We start from the raw sequence: 20083 nt of genomic DNA, 5'->3' as shown, positions 1-20083 counted from the left end.
TTCAAAACTACAGACTTCTGTGGCAAAAATATCATTTATAACATGTATATTATATTTACATGCACTCCTGTGGTGCCAACCAGAAAGCTTTTAAAAAGGACACCCTGAGTTCCTATGGAATGGAGAAATTACTTCCCTGATAATTTCGTTTTCCTTAGTGTAGACAGATGGACTCAGGACCAATGGGTATAGAGTACTCCTGATAGCAGATGGGAGACTTGAGTCAGATTTCAATCTGACGTCAGCCTACATATACCTGTGCAGGAAGCTTAGCTCTTCAGTATACTCCTTGAAAAGCAATTGTGGATGTATGTGTTTTACTAACTTGATTAACTTGGATAACTTGATTAACTAGGACTAGTTAAACTGATTTTCAAATTGGAGACCACCAGTGCACTCAACTAAAAAACGCTGACACCCGGCAACTATGAGTGTCTTGAACTAGGGGTAATACCTGGCTTACCCGTGCTGGTCTTGCTCTCTGGGATTGTCACCTAAGGTTTCCGGATTTTGGGGCAGCCATGGGCGGGATGCTGAGTCCATGTCTACACTAAGGAAAACAAAATTATCAGGTAAGTAATTTCTCCATTTCCTAGCGTGTAGCAGATGGACTCAGGACCAATGGGATGTACAAAAGCTATTCCCGAACCGGGTGGGAGGCTGCCCGTGGCCCACCTAGTTCTGCCCTTGCAAATGATGTGTCCTCCCGGGCCTGGACATCCAGGCGGTAGAACCTCGAGAAGGTATGTATGGAGGACCACATCGCCACCCGACAGATCTCAGCGGGTGACAGCATCTTGGTTTCTGCCCAGGACACTTCCTGGGCCCTTGTAGAATGAGCCTTGACTTGTAGAGGTGGAGGCTTCCCTGCCTCTACATAGGCCGCTTCCCATTGTTTCTTCCCACTGTTAAGGACAAATAGGTGGTCCGTCTTTCGTTCGGATTCCGATCTTTCCAGGTATCGGACTAGGAGTCTACCGACATTTAGGGGGCGAAGACGGCGTGAGTCTTCCGACTCCTTATGTTCGTCTGGAGATGGTATCGATATGGTTTGGTTTAGATGACATTGAGAAACCACCTTCAGAAGAAAAAAAAAAAAAAAAGAGAGGACAGTGCGTAGTTGTATGGATCTCTGTGGTAATCTGAGGAATGGTTCTCGACAGGATAGGGCTTGAAGCTCGGAGATGCGACGGGCTGAACATATTGCCACTAGGAATGCAGTCTTCAAGGTCAGGAGCCATAGTGACAGAGAGTAGGTCTGAAGGAAGCTCCTGCTAGGTAGTCTAGTACTAAGTTGAGATTCCATAGGGGCACTGGCCACTTTAATGGTGGTCAGATTTGTTTGACCCCTCTCACAAAGCAGGAAACATCTGGATGGGTTGATAGACTGATGCCGTCCACTTTGGCTCTGAAGCAGGCCAGCGCGGCCATCTGAACTTTGAAGGAGTTGAGACAACCCCCTTCTTCAAGCCGTCCTGCAGAAATTCCAAGATCATGGGGATTTTGCATGTTCGCGGAAGGATGTCACGATCCTCACACCAGACTTCGAATATTCTCCATATTCGTATGTAAGCTAGAGACATGGAGAACTTGCGTGCTCGGAGTAAGGTGTCAATCACTGCCCTAGAGTATCCGCTCTTCTTCAGGCGAGTCCTCTCAATGGCCAGACTGTAAGAGAGAATAGAGTTGGATCTTCATGGAGGATCGGTCCTTGCCGGAGAAGGTCCCTGTGTGGCGGTAGGCACAGAGGTTTCCCACAAGAAGTCTTCGCATGTCTGCGTACCATGGCCTTCTTGGCCAGTCCGGGGCCACTAGAAGTACTAGCCCCCTGTGGTGTTCTCTCTTGCAGATGATCCCACCCAATAGTGGCCATGGGGGAAAGACAAACAGCAGGTCTTCCTGTGGCCAGGGATGGACGAGGGCGTCGATTCCCCAGGAATGCGGTTCTCGTCTGCGGCTGAAGAACTTGGGCGTTGGACTGGGTTGCCAGGAGATCCATGGCTGGGGTTCCCCAGCGGTTTACTATCAACTTGAAGGCTATGGTCGACAGCGTCCATTCCCCTAGGTCTAGGCTCTCTCTGCTGAGGTAGTCCGCAGTGACGTTGTCTTTTCCAGCGATGTGGGCGGCTGAGATCCCTTGCAGGTTTGCTTCCGCCCACGTCATTAGGGGGGTCTATTTCCAGGGACACCTGTTGGCTTCTGGTTCCTCCCTGGCGGTTGATGTAGGCAACTGTTGTGGCGTTGTCCGACATGACTGACAGACTCGCCTTGGAGTCTGTGACTGAATCGTAGGCAGGCTAGTCTGACTGCTCGGGCTTCCAATCGGTTTAGGTTCCATCCTGACTCTTCCTTGTCCCATTGTCCCTGTGCAGTCAGTTCCTGGCAGTGGGCTCTCCACCCTCGCATCCATGGTGAGCAAGATCCAGATCGGTGGGGATAATCTTATTCCCTTGCTCAGATGATCTTCCTGTAGCCACCATTGGAGCTGGGTATGAACCTCTGCCGGTAGCTGAAGGTGCATGGAGTAGTTCTGAGATATTGGGTTCCATCATGACAGTAGGGAACGTTGTAGTGGGCGCATGTGGGCCCTTGCCCATGGGATGACTTCTAGGGTTGATGTCATGAGACCGAGAACTCTGAGGTAGTCCCATACCTTGGGGAGAGCATAGTTCAACAGTTTCCTTCTCCTTGTAGAGGGGAGAATAACCTTGTCTTGTTTGGTGTCAAACCAAACTCCCAGGTACTCTAGCAATTGGGAGGGCTGCAGGCAGCTCTTGGCTGTGTTGACAACCCACCCGAGATTCTGCAATAGATCCTTGACTCTGGTGGTCACCTGGTAACTTTCCTATGGAGATTTTGCCCTGATCAGCCAATCGTCCAGATACGGATCTATGAGGATTCCTTCTTTCCTCAGTGTCGCCGCCACTACCACCATGATTTTGGTCAATGTCCGAGGAGCAGTGGCTAGTCCGAAGGGTAGCACCTGGAACTGGTAATGATGGTCCAGTATCGCAAATTGTAGGAAGAACTGATGGTCGTGGTGGACCGGGATGTGGAGATAGGCTTCGGATGGATCCAGTGAAGTCAGGAATTCTCCCGGTTGTACTGCCCTTATGACTGAATGTAGGGTTTCCATGCGGAAGTGCAGTACCCTCAGGTAGCGATTGATGGTCTTGAGGTCCAGGATGGGCCGGAACGTTCCCTCCTTGGGGACGATAAAATAGATGGAATAGTGACCAGTATTTAGTTATCACCTTTAGGTTGAGTAGTTTTGTCAGTGTAGTTTCCACTGCCATCCTCTTGGAGAGGGAGTGGCACGGTGATCTCACAAATTTGTATGGAGGGGCTTAGAAGGTCTTGCGCTTCTGGTGGGGACTGTGGCTGTGTCGCAGGTGGTACTGATTGCGCCTGGACAAAGGTTTGCAGCCCTTTGAAGAATTCCACCCAGGAAAAAGGTCCCTGGGTCCATATTGAATCCAGTGGAGTTCCGAGGTGTCCATCTGAGAAGGGCCAAGTCGGACATACAGAGGTCCGGGGTACTATCATTAGTGGAGCCGGATGCCTCTACTGGCTGAGGGGGGCCTTGCTTCGGTCCCCCCCCCCGAGTCTCTTCGCACTGCAGGCACAGGGTAGAGGCCACTTCGGGTTGCGCAGCTCTCAGGTGGCAGGCTGTACAGAGGGTTTTGTCCCTTGGCTTTCTTGGCTGGCGGTGCCATGATTTGTGCCACTCTCAAAGAGTGGTTCAAAATTTGTCTGTGTGAATAGGTGCACGCGCAGGGAGACTTATTTGTGCGCTCCGGGTGCGCCGACAATGTGCGTGCAGGCCGCTAATTGTGCGCTTCATGGGGATGTGCGCGCCGCTGTGCGCACAGGTCTATCTGTGCGCCTGGCACCGATGTGCGCGCCACTGTGCGCAGAAGTTGGTTGTGCGCACAGCTCAGGTAAGCGTACAAATCAGCTGTCAAGGAGGGGAAATGGCGCCGACCACGCGGACAAGATGGCGACCCCCCTGGAGGGTATTCACAAGCGAGGACCCTCGCACTGGATTGGGATCTAGCCCGGAGGGGCTGCTCAACCCGATACAACAGATGCCGGAGGACGATCTGTGCGGCTAACCGAGCCTCGGAGACTAGAGACTTTAAGAGAGTTTTCTACCTTACCTTGTCTCTGCACTTCCCAGTCTCATGCTGGGCAGTCTCCAGCTGCGGGGGGGAGAGGGAATTACCTTCACCGCTGCGCTCAGTATTGCACCCGCTGCCTCTCAGCCACTCTGAGGGCTAAGTCCACGCCGGGAACCGGCTACCGGACCGAGGCTTACCTCTGAGGGATCTCTGAAATCACCTCAGGAATTCTTGACTGGGGGAGGGACCCTTAGTTATCACCGCAGGAGAGCGGGGCTCATCTTGTAGAGATAAGATTTTCTAACACTGTGCAAGTGTGTGTAGTGTCCTGAACTTCTTAGGAGATGGAGAAATACTGAAGAGCTAAGCTTCCTGCACGGGGATACGTAGGCTGACGTCAGGTTGAAATCTATCAGGAGTACACTATACCCATTGGTCCTGAGTCCATCTGCTACACCCTAGGAAACAGCCTGTCACCTCACCTTTAAACAGGGCCATTGCTAGCTTTTGCTACCGTGTGAAAAAGTAATGTGCTCCCCCACCTCATTCAGTGCCGGTCCTGGGCCCATCAAATAAAGCCCAGCTCCATCCTGCAATCTATATTTTTAAAAACTGACATGCCCTCCCACCCCAGAACCCATGGATAGGGAAGGGTATTAGGTACCCTAGGCAAAGCTTACAACTTTGGGCACATGCCATCCCACACACATTCCCACACCTTTTACAGACAAATTATACATTTATAACATTTTACATGGACAAAAAAATTCAAAACTACAAAAATATCACTTATAACATGTATATTATATTTACATGCAATCCTGTGGTGCCAACCAGAAAGCTCTTAAAAAGGACACCCTGAGTTCCTATGAAATTAGACTTTTTTGTAATGCATGCTGGTGTAGGCTTAGCCCTCAGAAAGCGATGAATAAACGTAATTACCATTACAATAGAGTAAACTCCCCTTACCAAAACAACCCTAACAGACAACACTGCACATATTACACCAAGCCCTAGAACACCAATAAAACTCTTATTAGGAAACCAGGCTGCTACAGATCCCTACACAGAAATTACATGCCAGCAAAATACTTCACCTCTGTTACATATGCAGAACACACAGAGAGACCCTGACCGAATATAGACAACAAAAATGTGGCTTCCAGTACAGTTCTTCTCAACACAACAAGCCAGCCTCTATATGCAGAGCAACAATGGAAAAAACAAACATTATCATTCTTCATAAAACATTAAGTAATAAATCAAGAAATCATAGTCATAAAAAGAATATTTCAAACCAGTTAATAAATAGAATATCAAAAAATTTCCCAAACACCAATAATATATTTCGAAACATCTGATGAATAAAAAACCTGATTTAAAAAGTTCTATTCCCCCAAAAAAAAGATATTAAATATTTCAAAAGAGCAGAATGCAATTACACCCAATAATTAAAACTAATTAAGGATTAAAAAAATCTCCGGCTTCCAATCCCTCACAGGTAGGTGTAGAGATATAGATATATACTCAAAGTCTCTCACAGTCACTCACACACAGTCTCCTAAGGGGGGGGATGAGCTCCACCACAGCCCACCTATCTTCCTGCTTAGTGTGTGTGTGTGGGGGGGGGGGGGGGGGTGGAACAGAAGCTGTGCACAGGCACGTACACAAACATAATATGGGCTTCTCCTTCTTTGGCCACCAGCAGTCTGCACCCTCTCTCATTCGGTTGATGGCGGGTTGAGTGCCAGGAACTCTGCAACCTCTCCTACTGCCCTCTTTCCCACCCCCCCCCCCCCCCAGGTGTGCTGCCCTGTGCAAATGCACAGCATGCACACTGTTGCGCCGGGCCTGCCTTTTAGCCATGCTGGAAATCATTTGGCCTTCCTTAATGTGTGGAATACATCTAGAATATGCTTATAAAGAAGGTATTTTTAAAACAATGTAATGCCTGTTATACATACTTAATCTTTGTAGCTGCACATTTCAGTGTTTTCCTAACTTATTTTCCTCATTTTATCAGTCTCCCTTTAAAAAAAAAAAAGTAGTGCTAGAGTTGTAGATTTATTTATTGACCCTTTTCCAGTCATTAATTCAAGTTTGATCATGTCATGATCACTACTGCGAAGTGGCCCCACCATATCTCACCAAATCCTGCGTTCCACTAAGAATTAGATCTAAAATAGCTCCCTCTATCATCAGTTCCTTAACCAATTGCTCCATGAAAGCAATTTATTCTATCCAGGAACTTTGCCTGTCTCGCATGTCCTGATGTTACATTTACCCAGTCAATATTGGGGCAATTGAACTCTCCCATTATCAATGCACTTATTTCTCTTACCATTTTCATCATCCATCTTATCATTTGGTTAGATGGACGGTACTATACTCCTATCACTATACTCTTTCCCCCAAAACACACATGGGATTCCTGCCCATGAAGATAATACTTTGCATTTAGTCTCTTGCAGGATCTTTATCCCGTTGGACTCTATACCAGCCCGAATATAAAGCATCAAACCCAACAATGTTGATCCTCCCTATCATTGCAATATAATTTGTACCCTAGTAAAGCACTGTCCCATTGGTTATCCTCCTTCAACCAGGTCTCTGAGATGCCAATTATGTCATTATTCACCGCTATACTGTACACTAACTTTCCCATCTTACTTCTTAGACTTCTGGCATTGGCCTACAGATATTTCAAAGTGTGTTTTTTGTTTGTATTAATCTTTTTTTTTTTTTTTTTTTTTTAGCAGACAGGGATAATTTAGAATTTTTTTTAGCTCAGGTGATTACTTAAAGGCACCTAGACTACTCTTGCTTTTATTGGAACCTCTGTTGGGATGCCCCAATGCTCCTGTTTCATTGGTATCCTTTGAAGATACCTCCCTCCGAATCATGAACTGCTGAGCAACGGTCAGCTCTCCACCTTGTTCTAGCTGAAAAGCTGCTCTCTCTCTTTTTTAAAAGGTTAGCACCAAAGCCTGAGTCCACCCTGGTTAAGGTGGAGCAAGTCCTTACTGGGGGGTGGGAGATTCTCCCTTCCCCACAAGTTTGCCCAGTTCCTTACAAAACTGAATACCTCTTCCCTGTACCATTGTCGCATCCATGTGCAGCCTCCGGAGCTCTCTGCCTGGGGACCTGTGAGTGAAACGGGGAAGTTTCAGATACTACCGTACTACCCTGGAAGTTCTGGATTTCAGCTTTCTACCTAAAAGCCTAAAACTTGACTTCCACAACCTCCTTCCTTTAATCTTCCTACAACAGCTGGCTCCTCCCAAACACTGTCTAAAATCTTATCTAGGTGACCCATGAGGTCCTCCACCTTCGCACCCAGCGATTCCCATATACAGCAGCCACCCAGCTATCTACAATTTTAGATAACTGAACTGCCAACTGTGAGGCTGACCTAACCCTTCCCTCCTGGTCCTCAGACCTGGGAGACTGGTCCTTGGTGCTAGAGGACAATTCATCAACTGGAGTGCAGGTCCTTGTGAAAGGATCACTTCCTACTACACCAGGCTGTTGTTCTCCGATCAGGTGGCCTTCCTCCTCCAAGGCAGCACCAGGGCTGCCAGACTGGAGTTGGATGTTATGTCCCTGAAGATCTCTTTTATATATCTCTATCTGCCTCTGCTCCTCCAGGACTGCCACTCTAACCTATGGAGATCACACTAGTTCTCTGAGAGCCAGGGGCACACATACAACCTTACCAGCAGGTAAAAAGTTATACATATGACACTCCCCTCTTGCTGCTGGATTGTTGCCTTCATCTTATTTATGAAGATTTCTTAGTTAAGTTTAGGTTGCTAAGAGAGTAGGAATGCATAACTTGGAGTCCTTCAAATGTATTGTTGTATTCACTATTAAATTATCCCCTTGCAGGTCGCTACCAGATTTAAAAAAAAAAAAACACTCTTGATGAAGGCTGGAGAAATCCTGTCTTTTTGATAAAAGAGTGATTTTTTTAAAATGTGAAAGGGTCTTTTGCCTATAAATCAAAAGGATGAGCTGGGGTAGGAAGGAGGGAAATACAGACCCTAGAATTAACTACCTTTGGCTTGTATCTTCCATCTGCAATACAAGAGAAGTGAATTGATAAAATATATGCATCTGGATTCAGTAGGATGGGTATTCTCATAGCACATCTCAATTTACATATAGTTTGACACTAAAGGTGAAGTTTCTGCACTAAATATGAAAGCGTCACAAAAAAAAAAAAAATCCCATAAAGACAATTGAAACCGATTTACATTAAATAGCTGTTCAATATGCCAACAGTGAAACAGGACAAACTACAATGACTAACTACCTGATGCATTCCAGTTAGGCCATGAAACACGTGCCCTATGTTTATCTTGCTTGACAAGTTTGAGAAGAAATAAAAAGGATGAAGTTTACTTATTGACAGAAAGGGTGGTGGATACATGGAACTGCCTCTCAGAGGTAGTAGGGCAAGAACAATATTTTTAAAGTCAAGGTAGCATGGGATAAGTAATGGTAAGGAAGTGATGGTGAAATCAGGAACTGAACAGGGTGTGCAGCAAAAAGCTCTCACACGCGTCTTGTCTGCCCTGCCATGAAGTTCTATACTGTATAACCTAATGTGGCAATATCATTATTGGCATTTGGATGCTTGGGAGTTCTCAGATACTCAGACTATATATACTTATCAGACAATTCAACGAGTATTAAAGTTTTTGCTTTTAATGGATTCATGAGCTGCTGCTTAACTTGTGGGGCAGTATTGCTAAATATTTAGAGACATAACGCTCAAGAAATGTATTAAGTTAGTCCAATAAAAAAATATGCTGACATTTTGTTAGCTTTCGTTTCCATACATTCACATGAACTTGCCTACCATGCTATTTTACCACAAACAGCTTTTTCTAGTTGTTTCTGTTTAAGCATATCAGTAAAATACATAGTGTCTCCTACCATCAAAAGCAAGAGAATATTCAAGATGGATTGGGAGGGTAAAGCCCTACATATCCTCTCATCAGCACCACTACTAGCAAATGCAATACATACACAAATCCAGTCATAAAACATCCTCAAAAAAAAAAAAAAAAGTTAGTTAAATCTAGAAAACATGGTACCTTTCAAACTGGATTTCATTTTCCTGTTATTGTCTGCATAGTCATGCAAATTAGTTACTGTAAACATAATGCAACTGTGAATCATTTCCACAACATTAGCACACAAGCAGGGCTGCAAACTCAGATAATGCTCAGAGGATTTCCTCTCTACACCATTCCTTGGGAGGGGGGAAACAAACCATGGAGGGCAGACATGCCTAGTCACAAACATTTCTACATAACATGCGGCAACCTAACTTCAAAAACGTCTTTACATGCACAGAACAGGAAAGAACAATGTTTTAACTTAGAGGCCAATTCTCTCTCTCTGGATGTATATATGCCAACTAAAATGAAATAACATTTATGTAATAGGAAAAAAAATCTCTTGTTCTGATCTATTTATTGTTTAATATAGTTGATACTACACAGCATCTCAAGTTAAATGAACTTTATTTTTAAATCTAAGTAGTTAAAACTCGCATGGCTAGTTCTTAAAAATGTCCAAAAACACTGAAGTGTTCCGATTGTGTGGCGGATATTCAGGCACACATTAGCAATAGCTGCTAGAAAAACCGATTGCCCAAACTATTCCAAGGAGCATTTAAACAAAAAAAAGCCAGTCAGCCTTAAATGCTGACAGCCAGACACTTGCCGTGCAATTTTAAAACGGTTAACAAAAATAGCAAGGCAAGCGTAAAGCCTAATGAGGTAATTTCTCGCGTCACTCTTCCGCTAGTCTCTCGCCAGATTACCGAGCCAGTATTTCCTTTAAGCAACAAACTGTAAAACTAAACTGCTCATCACAGCCATCTCTCAGGGTTGAGGCTGCACTTGGAATAAGAGCTCTCCCGTCCTGTCTTGATTTTTCAAGAAGTTAGCAGGAACAGAAGCTTATAAAGCATAGAGGCATAAGAGACAGACGGTTAAGTAAATCGAGTCAGTAAGGCTGGTTTCGTTTGAGCACAACATTCACAACGCTCTTCGGATGCTCTTATGCAGTATTTGCACGTAGTCAATACCAAAAAAAGCGACGGATAAGGCACATTTGTTCGATTTAGTTCACCCGAAGGATGAGTTTTCTCAGCTGATGCTTACTACAGAATCTGGACATAAAACTTTAGGTCCAATTACAGCAGCCCCCTGAAAAATTACACTTGCCAGGTTTTCACTTCCCAAAGTAGAAATTCGGAGTATTTTAGCTGCATAGAATTTTTTTGCAGGTGTTGCCAAATACATACAGATCAGATTGACAGTGCCATAAAGTATTTTCCATACAGGCGGGTGCCACCAAAGACGGAAAATAGAGGCACTCAAGCAGCGCTAAGCAGCAGAAAACAGATACCAGACGTCCCCCCTCCTTATCGCCTCTCTCTATTCCCCTCCCTACCGCCAGTTCCCATTTGTCCACCCCCTTCTCGTTACCCACCTCTAAGTCCCGAGTGTACTCCTCTTCCTTCCTCCTGTGCCGAGAACCAGCTTTTTCTTCGTTGCAATAAAAAGTCCCCCCCACGGCTCCCACTTTTTTCGCTCCCCCCTTCTCGCGCGCGATATTTGTACTCCAGCACGCTTACCGCACCCGGCAGCTGTGGCAGGCAGGAAGCGCGTCCCTCCAGCACTACAGCTCCCGCAGCCTATGGGCGAGCAGCGCGGCCGCTACTGGCCAATAGGCGCCGGGGGAGGCGGGAGCGCCGGGCCACTGCCCGCTCTCCCCACGGCGGACCACATACATTGAAATCAGACTGCAGCCGGTACGCACTCTACAACTACTTTAGTTGATAAAAATGTAGACACGTCGAGCTAATTAGATTTTGCGGTTATATTGGTCAACTTTTGTTACTAAGTTGTACTGTAACCAAACTCTGCAATGTCCTAAGTACGTTATGACTCTTCTGTTTAAAGAAAAAAAGCTGGAATTGATGGTGCCAAAAGCCTCGTTTTCATAGAATGGGGGGGAAGGAATCTTGATAAGAGGTTTCAAATAAACATATTTGAATTCCTCCTCAACCCCAAAGAGCACATGTTGAACTCTGATTTACATGATAAAATCTACAGTTCCTCCTTTCCCCATCAGGGGTCACTACAATAGAAGTAACCACCTCACCTATTTTCCGGGGTCTAGGCCCCTCTCCTGCCCCCGCACCTTCCCCCTCCAATACTCCTTAACTCTTCTAGCCCTGGAGAGGTAAGCAAAAAAAAAAAATAAAAATTAAAAATACATTTCTAAAAGCTAACCACTACACAACTAAAAATCAGAGTCCATACAACTAGCAAAAAACAAAAAATTAACATCTTCATACTGTTGAATATTGCAAAATTACACCCAGCAGAGTTACCCTCCCTGTAATCAGTTACATAATTTACTCAAATCAGGTTTCCCTGAAACCAAAGTCACTGATGTAGCTGAATCACACTGATCTCGTAGGAGCTCAGCCAAAGAATAGCTTGCCACCTCTATGATAGTGAATTTTGGCAAATGAGTACAGATCCCACAGTATACCTGGTTCAAAAAAAAGAAAAAAAAAACAAAACACATTTTTCATGATGCACCACATTACAGGAAATCCACACTGCTCTCCACAGAATATAAGAATTCAAGGCTGGGGAAAGCAAAAAGAGGTGTTATGATTTCAATCACAGTCATTCTCTGTCCTGGCTGCATTTCCAGGGCACTCATGACTTGTTGTGCTGCTTCCAGAGTCATATATACAGGTTTTATTTTGCCAGGTGACTCGGAGTCGCTCAGGAAATTGCAGCGAGAAGGCTATTTTGTGCTGAATCAATTTTGTGCAGATCAGAGTGAAAGCCTTCCATTGCACCGCAACTAGGGCCGAGTAGTCTTGGAATACCAGTATCAGGGTACCTTCATATTCTAAATTGAGCTTCTTTTTATAGGCAATTAAAATGTCCATTTTATGCGCTGAATTCAGGAATTTCGCAATGACCGGACGTGGCCTGTTCCTTCCTGGCTGCTTTTGGCTGAGACGATGAGCGCACTGCACCCGTAACACTCCATGCTTAGTAGGGAGATCCAGGGCCCATGGTAGCCAAGATTCTAAAAGTTCGGCAAGGTCAACCTCACGGATACTTTCTAGGAATCCTTGTTTCCAGGTCATCGAGTTTTTTCCCTTCCTTTTCTGTTTCAGATTTTAAGTCAGTTAATTGCTGCTCCAGCTTAGCCACGCATTCCGACAGTGGTTATGCGAGTTTCCGTTTCTTGTGAGCGCGTCGAGGAGTCAGTTAACATAAGACTCATTTCATCAAATGTTTTATATAATTTGTCGAATTTAACAGAGCGCAGTCATCACCGCTTCAACCAGCTCAGTTACCTTCTCGTCCCGAGATTCCAGGGATGGAGGAACGCTGATACTCACCGCCATTTTGTGGTCGGTATGCCTAAAATTTCTCTAGGCCCCTCCGTTGCGATTTTGCTGCCATTTGCGTCCGCCGTTCTGGTTTACTAAACCAAAGCTAAAGGGCGGCACTGAGAAGGAGCCTGACTCTGTCCTGATCAGCGAGCCAAAAAAGGTTAAAACAAAAAATGAGATGTTTTGGAGGGAGGGAACACGGAGCTCAGCAGGAATACATCCTACTCCTCCACCATGTCACGTGATTCCCCCCTCAAATCAGGTTTAATTCACCAAGCTGCTTCCTGCAGTTCTCTAAAACCCTGGGGGCAGCCATGTTTGGATGAGCTATTAACTCATGAAGATGGGTTGCTTCATGCAGTGTGTACTGTGATGTCACAAATGACATACATACACACGCACACAATTATCCCATCAAGAGTGGGATAATTGTGGCCTCTTGCTAACATGGCTGCTTTTAGGAAAATTACAGGCGAGCAGCATAAAAAGGGACTATTTGGGGGCAATTTGTAATCGATAATTATTTCCTCTGTGTGGACTTTTGAAATACTGCATGGAAGACCAAGTCCAACTTTCTTTCAAGTCCATCTATGGAGGAGTAGTCTAGTGATAAGAGCCCTGGACCGAAAAGCAGAGAAGTCAGGTTCAAATCCAGTTTTTCTCACCAATGTTCCTTGTGATCTTAGGCAAGTCATTTCACTTTCCATGGTTTCAGGAACAAAGTTAGACAGTAAGCCATCTGAAGCACAGAAATACCTACGATTCCTGAATTTATAACTTGAGTTTGGAAAAGCAACTAATTAAATTCAAATCCAGCTTTAAATGGTAGCCAATTTAGTAGTGGAGAGTATATGAAAGGAAAGCACACAGTAAGCCTGTGCCCAGGTTAAAATCTGATGTGGATGAAGATTTGCCACCTCCTGCGGCTTTGAATTAGCTATGGCCCCCAAGAGATGAAAAAAAGCCGCAGTTGCCATCCCTGCCCTGATGTGCCCCAGGGAGGACTAAAATTCTTGGACTTATTTCCTCTTCCAATCTCTCTCTCATGGCCACTGATCCAAGTCACCAACAGAAGGAGAAAGAGATGGACAGCAATGTCTCAGGCCAAGTTCTCTTATGCTCAGGGCCCAGTTTTGAACTGTGTGGGACACTATAATGCAGTGCGATTCAAAGCACAAGTCAGACCCCAGATGGCGAAAAACGAAAAAAAAGAAGAGGATCTAGTATGCTGCTGCTTGCCTTTGCCTGCCCACCTGGATCAGTGGCAGTAATAGAAGTATGGGCTGAGGGATGAGATGGCAATAACTGGAGAGGAGCTAGGACCTTCAGAAGGGGTGGGCGAGATCAATGCCATGCCACCACTTAGTACAGCCATATCACACAACAGAGAGATCATCAAATACCATTTCACCATTTATTGAAATTCACAACATGTTCACCTATATAGACACATTAAAAGCTAAACTAACACATTCATCCCTCAATCACACACATCATCATCTAAAACCATATGTATGCACAAACCATACTATATATCAATATTACACTTATAAATATTCAATTAAATACATTTTACAGCAATATTAAATGTGTGAAACCATTATTTCATAATCTCTTTGTTTCAAGATTTTTATTTTCTTGTCCGTCCAACAAAAGATATCCTTGTTTCGCCTGTTTATTTGGCTTCCTCAGGGACTGATATTTCATCCAACAGCTGGCATATCATGGAACAGTTATAATAGTTCTCCCACTCTTATAAGTCCCCAATCTCATCATACTTTACCACAACACCATTGTGGCCGGGACTAATTACCTTCTGTATAAACACCTCTCGAGCAGCTACCTATAACCGATGATTCTTATCTCCAAAGACGCCGCATGACTCAAACTCTCAAACTGCTGGAAGTTCGAACAAAAGTTTAAAATTGTCCAAGTCAAAAAGCCTCATATGTTGTGCTTCATATTTTACGTGATCAGACGCAACATATTGCGTCAGAAGTGCATGTCTTGAATTTCTGAAGCAATTGCTATAATTAATAAAATGCATTAAAATCTCTAATTTTAGATAAATACATTCCTGTTCTTATTTAAAGTGAATCTGATCGACAATAGTTTGACCAATAAAATTCTAAAACACTGTAATTAGTACACTTGCAGATTCCTATTAGTCCTACAAGCCCATTCCATGCATCCACCACATTTTGCAGGAAGGAATATTATCTATCTCCTCTCTTCTCCTTTCCCCACCCACCAAAGCCTCATACCATAATCTCTTGTTCTAGAGCAGGAATGGCCAACTCTAGTTTCAAGATCCAAAAGCAGATCTGGTTTTCAGGATACCCGCAAAGAATATGCAGGATCAAGAAAATTTGATCACATTATGCACTCACTGATAGCTCTACATTGGCTACCTGTACAATTCCGAATTCACTACAAAGTACCTGGTGGTCCAGCGGGGATCCCGGGAGCAATCTCCCACGCTCGGGCCGTCGGCTGCCACTAATCAAAATGGTACCGATGGCCCTTTGCCCTTAGCATGTGACAGGGTATCCGTGCCATTGGCCGGCCCCTGTCACATGGTAGGAGCAATAATGCTAATAATCCTTTATTCTGAGATTTTAGCAATCTTTGTGGCTTTTAAGGTTGTAGTCCTATGCCTCCAGACCTGGGCTATTAGAACGGATGGTTGTATGTATTATTAGTGTTAATACTTTGTAGTGAATTCAGAATTGTACAGGTGCTCCTACCATGTGACAGGGGCCGGCCAATGGCACGGATACCCTGTCACATGCTAAGGGCAAAGAGCCATCGGCGCCATTTTGATTAGTGGCAGCAGATGGCCCGAGCACGGGAGATCGCTCCCGGGACCCCCAGGTACTTTAAAAAAATTTGGGGGGGGGGATGCGAAAGGATTAAATTTAAAGGGTCGGGGTGGGTTTGGGATTTATTTTTAAATGCCCTTCCTTCCTTCCCCCCCCCCCCCCCCCAAACGATAAGAGAACACCACGAAAACTTTTGTGGGGTTTTCCTATCGGGTTCGGGGGCCCCCCAAATTCTGACGAGTCAGAAAAACGATTCACATCCCTACCTTACATCTGCTAGTCCTACACCCTAGATTCATCACTAGAGTCTCCATTGATTCACCCACCACAAGCGATAGCCTAACCAGAGTGTAATTTCCAACTTCCTCTGTCACCACTTTTATGAAGAGGTGCAACATCCATCTTTCTCAACTGGTGCTCCACCTCCAGTCCCTGCTTCTGTCAATACCCTGCTTTTATTCTTGTCACCCTGCGCAGTTCTTTTCTCCTCTTAAGTCTCAACAATCCCTCTGCTCCTGCTTCTTTTACTTGCATATCCAAAAAAAGGTCTTGCCACATTCGCTTTATCTTCTCGGCTATCTTTTCTTCTGTTTTTGCAGTCCTGAAAGCTTTGCCCACTTGTTTCGGCCTTATCAGATAATGCTTTCCTGTGCTCTTCTTTGAATGTTAATCTAGTTGCCTTGGCTTTTAAGAAATGCTTTTGTTTTGAAATGATATGAAAACATCTGCATTTGGCGTTTCATTTTGGTTTCAAAAGTAACAGAAAAAAAACAGACTTTTCATTTATATGTTTTGGCATTAACTAAAACAATTTAACTGATACTTGTATACAAAAAAAAAAAATGAAGTGAAAGCTTTTATCTTGCATGCCCTTACTTACTTTTTCTTTTCTACGGTGACAGAAAACATTTCTTTTTCCCTCTTACTTTTCCAATATGAAAATTTCTTGCCCTTACTATAGCTTTTTTTGTTTTTAGTTTAGCCCACTGGTCTTCCACTTCAGCAACTTTTGCCCACCTGATCAGTGCCTAAAGATACTTCCCAATTTTACCAATGTTAGTATTTTTGAAAGCCAAGAATTTGAGCTTTGTGGGTCTCCTCCCCCTCACCCATTATATCAAACTGAACTGTCTGATGATCACTGGTGCTCAGGTGAGCTCCTACTCAGTAATGTTTCCTTTATTCTTAAATACTAGGTCAGGTTTCATCTCTTCCCTCAAGGGTCCCATTAACATTTGTCTGAGGAAAGCCTCTTGAAGGGAGTCCAGGAACAGGATCCTTCACTCCACAGCTGGCAGGTTAAAATCTCCCACCAAAGCCACCTTCCCCTTCATTTCTACCTTTTGGATGTCTCAACCAGATCTCTGCTCAGATTTTCCACTGGAGTCAGGGGCCTGTAGATTACACCAGTGGAGGTTGACGGGTCATCTTCCCTTTCCAAGGCAACTCACTTTGCCTCCTCCTTCCCCTATGCATTTTACTTATTTTGATATTTTTTCCCACATAAAAAAAAAAAAAGAGTACTCCTCTCTTTTTTTCTGCCATTTCCTGTTCTTCCTAAACAGATCACAGGCTGCTAAAGCCATATGCTCTTCATGAGATACAATGAACCATTCTCCATGATAGCAACATTATCTAATATTTAGGCTAGCCCTTGCCATTAGGCAGTGTTCTGTTTAGAGTTCTGGAATTCATGGGTATAGGTTGGTTTTTTTGTTTTGGTTTTTTTTTTGTGGGGGGAGCATGTTCCCCTCCTGAAAGTAATACATTTGATGCGCACGTGTGCAGCCATACAGGGTTCCTCCAGTGGCCGTACAGGCCACATCTTGGGCTGCACATGACCTGAACCCAGAGAGATGCAGCAGGGATCACTTGCTACTATCTATGCCTCAACTCTCTCGGTTTTGTTAGCCAGCATGTCCTGCACTTTGATCTCACGATGAATGATATCAGCCTACAGAAAATGCCGCCTGCAAGTTTTGAACATGTTAGCCAAGCAGCACACACCGAGAGATGCAGCGGGAACTCAGGAACTGCAGAACAGGCTGGCAGGTGACAGGGTGAACTGGGAGCAGCAGTGGATGGCAGATCTGCTGCAGTGAGAAGATGAAGGGGAAAAGAGAAACTGATGGAAATGAGGAGAGAGGGGGAAAAAAACTGGTGATAGACTGATGGGATACTTATAGGCCTCAATGGAGGGGGGAGAAGTAAAACTGGTGGAGGACTGGGGGAGGTGGGCACTGAATCAAGGTTTGGGTGAGAGGGGGCACCAGCTAGATCAAGGGTTTTGGATCAAACGAGCTAGCTCTCCTCTCCCTTGGCCACCAAATGATATGGTAGCTAAGGGAAGAAGAGGGCTGATGAAGGCTTTTGAGCCAAAGTGGCTCAAAAACCACTTTGAGCTGGGGATGCCCAGCCTCTTTTCATTCTTCTCTGTTTGTGTGTGAAGGGGGAAAAGATGTTACTGGGGCGGCCCAGTGCTTGTTGTTGTTCTTGTGGCAGGTGAGTATTATGTTAAGACCCAAAATGTCCAGACAACAAAGGTAGAAAAAAAAAAAAAAAGCATTTTATTTTCATTTTAGAGACTGAAATATGTTTGCTTTGGGAACAGCTTTTTCATCTTCCTTTGTTTGTTGCCAAGTACAAAGGAAATTTAGTTTTCTTTCCTTTTCTCCAGTGTTGCCCTGTATGCAGAGTCTAGCTTCTTGGGGATTCCTATTTTTATCTGCACATTTCTATTTTAAACTTCACAATAATACCTTGTTCTGCATTTGCTGAGGATTTGTCCGAGTTCTGCATGTTTGGCTGAGGTGAAAGATTTTGCTGGCATGAAGGTTCTGTACAGGCATCTATAGCAATCCAGCTTCTTTTGTTTCTCCAACAGGCAGTATATTGGCATTCTACAGCCCAGGACAATATTTGCAATGCTTTTTATAGATTGGGTGGTTGTGTTGAAAACTAATACTTTTATGATCAATTCCAGTTGGAGGTGCAGGAGGAGAGAAAGTTCACCCTCCCCTGCACATGTGACTTCCCTACCCCTTACCCCCCCCAACTCCCCAAATTAAGTAGTCAAATGATACCTATGGTTGTTTTGCCTGAACTATAAACATTTATGCTCATAGCCTTCCAACTACACTTTGTATAGCCTCATACTTGTTCCTCTGACTCAGGCATAGCCTAGTGAACTTCTCAGGTTTGCATTTTTCTCCAGTCTTCGTTTGTTCATTGAGAGCAATGGCCCAAATCAATTAACTTCCATCTACCATTCCTCTTCTAATTTAATCCAGGCCCAGATTCAGGCATAGACAACTTACTAGGGTGCTATATTTTGAAGATGCCAAATATTCAAGAGCAAAGCAGATCCTGCTTCTGCTTGTTTTAGGGTCATGTGGTGGCACAGCTTCAAAGGGGCATTGCCATACAGTTCTACTTATGGACACCAAAAATTTATTTAAGGATTTTTATATACCGCAGTACGTAAAGATATACATCACCGCGGTTTACATTTAACAGTAACTTAGCAACAGGCTTTACAATTGACATTCTTAGCAGTTATTAATTAGAAAAAAAAAAATTACAGTTAACAGGATTGACGGAAAACAGGCTGTACAGACCGTGGACCATCTATTAGTATTTAACATATAAATAATATATTGAAGTACTTAAATATAACTTTACAAAACAAACCCTACAACCATTTAGCATATAATACAATAATGGTGCTGAGAAAGAAAACATGCCTTGCAATTTTAATAGGCATTTGTTCTCCCCCCCCTTTAATTATGTGCCAAGTTTCTACCCATGTAACCGGATCCAAGTTTTATGCCCTGTTCTCTGTAATTGCATTTCACATGCCAGTTTTTCAGTTACAATGTAAACCAAGACGATATGTAACATTTTACATGAATCCCGGTATAAAAAAAAAAAAAAAAGTTAAATAAATAAATAAATAAGATCTATATTGCACAGGGACATTTCTGTTATATAAAGCTAATTAAAATCATGATCGGGAATGGGGTGGGCAGATTGGGTGAAGGAGGAGTTAGAGGAGGGAAAATGGCATTACAGTTAAATGGACATCATTGTGTGAACGCTAGTTCAAATAACCACGTTTTGAGGCCTTGTTTGAATCTTAAATCCAGTCCTAGTTTAATCACTTATCCATGTATAATCTGAATTTCTCACCTAGTCAGATGTACTAAGCCTTTTCCCATAGAGACGAAATGGGAAAAGTCCTTTGCACAGGGGTGTCCAACTCTCATCCTCATGAACAGCTCTGGTTTTCAGGAGATCCACAATGAATATGCATGAGAGAGATTTGCATGCACTGCCTCTCCATTGTATGTAAATATATCTCTCATGCATATTAATTATGGATATCCTGAAAACCAGCCCTATTTGTGGCTGTTGATGACTGGAATAGGCCGCCCCTGCTTTAGTATATTTGATTCTTAGAATCTTTTTTTTTTCCCTTTCACAGACAGAGACAGGCCATAAATAAGTTCTATGTATAAAACGCTTATCAAGTTGCCTTCATTACCTATATAACAATGGTATTGTTTCATAACCACTGTTTATATTTGCCGTAAATATAATTGGAAAATCATTTGCTGTACACAGAAATATGTTTTCGGTTCTTACTTAGCTTAAAAAATAAATTATGGCAGTTAACTTAAGTACCTGAAGAA

At 43.9% G+C, this 20083-nt stretch overlaps 1 protein-coding gene across 6 annotated transcripts in view; it reads right to left on the bottom strand.

The window, feature by feature from the left end:
• Positions 1–20083, bottom strand: part of TEC (tec protein tyrosine kinase) — a 218450-nt gene that overhangs the window by 172484 nt on the left and 25883 nt on the right. For 2 of the 6 annotated variants that reach the window (XM_029588102.1, XM_029588147.1), the window contains exon 1: positions 10632–10752. The exons of 3 other annotated variants lie outside the window; for them this stretch is intronic. The gene's annotated coding sequence lies outside the window, so the exon portion shown is untranslated. Of the gene's footprint in view, positions 1–10631; positions 10753–20083 lie in introns of those variants that run through there. One more of the 6 variants, XM_029588139.1, reaches the window with a different exon arrangement.

This window comes from Rhinatrema bivittatum, chromosome 1 (assembly GCF_901001135.1).
Source record: "Rhinatrema bivittatum chromosome 1, aRhiBiv1.1, whole genome shotgun sequence".
Lineage (NCBI taxonomy): Eukaryota > Metazoa > Chordata > Amphibia > Gymnophiona > Rhinatrematidae > Rhinatrema > Rhinatrema bivittatum.
This window is presented reverse-complemented; position numbering and strand designations above follow the sequence as displayed.